The following is a 5,040-nucleotide window of genomic DNA, read 5'->3' as shown; positions in this document are numbered from 1 at the left end:
TTTGAAGGTGGCCATACGTAGTTAGATTTTTGTTCAAACATTGGTAGGAAAATTATTCACTAGAACATTCAATCTTCCGTCATTGAGTCAACTAATTTTGTTCAAAAGACCTTAAAATTTCTTCCAGACCTGCTACTTGAATAGAATCCCAGACGTAATAAACAGGTTTTATTACAATATATTTGATTTTTGCCAAATGAAAACCACATTTACAGTTGGAACTTTTTTCATTCAAGGAGAAAATTCCATCCCTCTCCTTCAAATGTTCTTGTCACTGTGGTCAAAAACAAAGTTTTTGACCCCATTAACCATTATATAATGATGATACTGGTGTATGGCCAGATTAACGGTTCTCATTAGAAGAATTATTAGAGATGTGCCTGACAGAAAAAATAGTTTAATTTAATTTCCGTTTCACTTGTTAAGTAAATCATTTTGTTTCTTCATAATCATTATGTTAGAGTGATCCATTTTCAGAACTATTCTTTATTTCAGGAGAGTATATATTTGTTCCATTTCAGAAGTTCTGTTATTGCCGAAGATTGGCTATGTTTTGTTATTAAGTTCAATTAATTTCCCCATTCACAACTGACTTTACTTTTTGGGCTGCTCACATACAAATTAAATGAATGGTCCCTGAAATTCAACCTCAATACAAAAAGAACTTATTAGAATGTTTACACTAAGCTCACTAGAATAAAAATAAATGGATCCGATTCAACTCAGATCATTCATTATATCAAACATTAACAAAAAGCTCAAACTATCACATCATGTCATCCAAAGGAATACATTGTTTTCATTATAATTTATTTTGGATTTGTCGAAATGCGTTACTGTTGTGATTCGGAGATTCGGATACATCCAAATCTCTAAATAACGCAAATTTTGTCCGAATAACTAAATTAACTGCATATGTCTAGTAATTATCCACTACTGATCTACTGATATTCATCCATTCAGCAATCTTCTATTGCTCCTGTGTCTACCTCAACTGCTAAAAAATATCAGGTGCTTCCAGGTATGTGACCTCCTCCTGTGTGACAGCACTTGGGTCTAGTGGCCAATCGCTAGGCATGAGTACTGTCGATGTATGGTGACATCACAGTTTACTCTAGGGCAACCTTTCTTAGCCTTTTTTACCCATGAGGAACCCTAGAAATAATCATCAGGTCTTGGGGAACTCCTGCTAAAACCAACTGATTGGAGATTAGCGGGGAATAATGCCCCTTACATTGGTGGCCAGTAAGAAGAATGATCCTTACATTGGTGGCCAGTAAGAAGAATGCTTCTTACATTGGTGGCCAGTAAGAAGAATGATCCTTACATTGGTGGCCAGTAAGAAGAGTGATCCTTACTAGAGATGAGCGAATCGAACCAGGCGAACCGGAATTCGAGTCGAATTTCAGGAAATATTCGATTCGCGGCGAAACCGAAATTTTGCCTACTTCGGGTGCGCGAATCGAACATTTCCCGATCAGCCGGCAAAAGTGTCCCTGCAGTGAGCTCCGCTATTTCTGACAGTTCTCTGACAGAAGGAACACATGTTTAGCGGTTGAAACATTGTATCTATTAGTTTCCATTTAGGATACAGATGTTTCAACCACTGTTCATGTGAAGAAGCTGTGAGAGAACTGTCAGAAATAGAGGAACTCTGCACATACACTTTTTGCCGGCTTGGAATTATTCTTCTTTTCATCCTACTTCTTCTTCTTCTTCTTCTTCTTCTTCTTCATCCTCATCCTCATCCTCTTCTTCTGAGGATGAGGATGAAGAAGAAAAAGAAGCAGTAGGATGAAAATAAGAATAATTCCAAGCCTTCAAAAAGTGTATGTGCAGAGTTCCTCTATTCTGCAGATACACTTAGAGGAGCTCTGCACATACACTTTTTGCCTGTTTGGAATTAATCTTATTTTCATCCTACTTCTTCTTCTTCTTCTTCTTCTTTATCCTCATCCTCAGAAGAAGAAGAAGAGGATGAAGAAGAAGAAGAAGAAGAAGAAGTAGGATGAAAATAAGAATAATTGCAAGCCGGCAAAAAGTGTATGTGCAGAGTTCCTCTATTCTGCAGATACACTTAGAGGAGCTCTGCAGATACACTTAGAGGAGCTCTGCACATACACTTTTTGCCGGCTTGGAATTAATCTTATTTTCATCCTACTTCTTCTTCTTCTTCTTCTTCTTCATCCTCATCCTCAGAAGAAGAAGAAGAGGATGAGGATGAGGATGAAGAAGAAGAAGAAGAAGTAGGATGAAAATAAGAATAATTCCAAGCCGGCAAAAAGTGTATGTGCAGAGCTCCTCTAAGTGTATCTGCAGAGCTCCTCTAAGTGTATCTGCAGAATAGAGGAACTCTGCACATACACTTTTTGCCGGAAACCGCTGTATGGAGGGAATGTCCCAGAACTGTCATAAATAGTCTATTTCTGACAGTTCTGGGACATTCACTCCATACAGCTGTTTCAACCGCTGTATGGAGGGAATGTCATAGAACTGTCAGAAATAGACTATTAATGACAGTTCTGGGACTGTCCTTCCATACAGCGGTTGAAACATTGTATGTATTTGTTTCCATAAATGGATCCATTTATGGAAACAAATACATACAATGTTTCAACCGCTGCATGGAAGAACAGTCCCAGAACTGTCATTAATAGTCTATTTCTGACAGTTCCATGACATTCCCTCCATACAGCGGTTGAAACAGCTGTATGGAGTGAATGTCCCAGAACTGTCAGAAATAGACAGAAACTGTCACAGAACTGTCCTTCTTCTCATCCTTCTCCTTCTTCTCATCCTTCTTCTCATCCTTCTTCTCATCCTTCTTCTCATCCTTCTCCTTCTTCTCATCCTTCTCCTTCTTCTCATCCTTCTCCTTCTCCTTCTTCTCATCCTTCTCCTTCTTCTCATCCTTCTTCTCATCCTTCTCCTTCTTCTCATCCTTCTCCTTCTTCTCATCCTTCTCCTTCTCCTTCTTCTCATCCTTCTCCTTCTCCTTCTTCTCATCCTTCTCCTTCTCCTTCTTCTCATCCTTCTCCTTCTCCATCTTCTCATCCTTCTCCTTCTCCTTCTTCTCATCCTTATCCTTCTCCTTCTTCTCATCCTTCTCCTTCTCCATCTTCTCATCCTTCTCCTTTTCCTTCTTCTCATCCTTCTCCTTCTGCTTCTCCTTCTCCTTCTCCTTCTTCTCATCCTTCTCCTTCTTCTCATCCTTCTCCTTCTTCTCATCCTTCTCCTTCTCCTTCTTCTCATCCTTCTCCTTCTTCTCATCCTTCTCCTTCTTCTCATCCTTCTCCTTCTTCTCATCCTTCTCCTTCTCCTCATCCTACTCCTTCTTCTCATCCTTCTCCTTCTCCTTCTTCTCATCCTTCTCCTTCTCCTTCTTCTCATCCTTCTCCTTCTCCATCTTCTCATCCTTCTCCTTCTCCTTCTTCTCATCCTTCTCCTTCTTCTCATCCTTCTCCTTCTCCTTCTTCTCATCCTTCTCCTTCTTCTCATCCTTCTCCTTCTCCTCATCCTTCTCCTTCTCCTTCTTCTCATCCTTCTCCTTCTCCTTCTTCTCATCCTTCTCCTTCTTCTCATCCTTCTCCTTCTCCTCATCCTTCTCCTTCTCCTTCTTCTCATCCTTCTCCTTCTCCTTCTTCTCATCCTTCTCCTTCTCCTTCTTCTCATCCTTCTCCTTCTTCTCATCCTTCTCCTTCTTCTCATCCTTCTCCTTCTCCTTCTTCTCATCCTTCTCCTTCTTCTCATCCTTCTCCTTCTTCTTCTCATCCTTCTCCTTCTCCTTCTTCTCATCCTTCTCCTTCTTCTCATCCTTCTCCTTCTTCTCATCCTTCTCCTTCTCCTTCTCCTTCTCCTTCTCTTTCCTCATCTCCAAGGGCATTTAAATTAAAGGTACAGTGTTCTGCACTAATTTAAAGGCTCTCTGAAGCCTAGAAACCCTTTTTATAAGTCATCTTCGTAGCGAAGAAATTCGCATCGAATCGAATTTCACACTGGAATTCGCCGAATCAGCCGAATCGAATTTTTGAGAAATTCGCTCATCTCTAATCCTTACATTGGTGGCCAGTAAGAAGAATGCTTCTTACATTGGTGGCCAGTAAGAAGAATGATCCTTACATTGGAGGCCAGTAAGAAGAATGCTCCTTACATTGCTGGCCTATAAGAAGAATGCTCCTTACATTGGTGGCCTGTAAGAAGAATGCTCCTTACATTGGTGGCCTTCTAAGAAGAATGCCCCTTACATTGGTGGACAGTAAAAAGAATGCTCCTTACATTGGGGGCCAGTAAGAAGAATGCTCCTTACATTGGTGGCCAGTAAGAAGAATGCCCCTTACATTGGTGGCCAGTAAGAAGAATGCTCCTTACATTGGTGGCCTATAAGAAGAATGCTCCTTACATTGGTGGCCAGTAAGAAGAATGCTCCTTACATTGGGGGCCAGTAAGAAGAATGCTCCTTACATTGGTGGCCTATAAGAAGAATGCTCCTTACATTGGTGTCCAGTAAGAAGAATGCTCCTTACATTGGGGGCCAGTAAGAAGAATGCTCCTTACATTGGTGGCCAGTAAGAAGAATGCCCTTACATTGGTGGCCAGTAAGAAGAATGCCCTATACCTGGTGGTCAGAATTCCAATTTTGCATCCAAGAAAAATAATTTGTGTCATACAGCTGGGTCTGCCAAGAGGCGTTGGCTGTGGAACTATGCAAGCACTGTTGAATTGGAGGTCAATCAACCACAGCTCAAGCAATCCCTAGCAAGTTCTGGAGGAATCCTAGGGTTACAAAGAACCTTGGTTGAGAATGGCTGCTCTAGGCTCTGACACCTGCTAACATTAGGTATTTTGGTGACCACTGCAACAAGGAAATGAGTGCCATGGGATCAACAGAGAGGTGAGTATTGGTGGGTTGGGGCAACAAGGGCACACTGTCTCTGGGATCACTGGAGACAGAATTATCAGTAGGTTGAGAGTTAGGCAGAATAGTCAAAATGCCCGTGTCTCTTTTTCAACTTTAAACACACAAAAAATCAGGTTGTCACA

This window comes from Staurois parvus, unplaced genomic scaffold, assembly GCF_062004578.1.
Source record: "Staurois parvus isolate SC_StPar_1 unplaced genomic scaffold, SC_StPar_1.0 ptg001146l, whole genome shotgun sequence".
Classification (NCBI taxonomy): Eukaryota; Metazoa; Chordata; class Amphibia; order Anura; family Ranidae; genus Staurois; species Staurois parvus.
Note: the sequence above shows the minus strand (reverse complement) of the source record.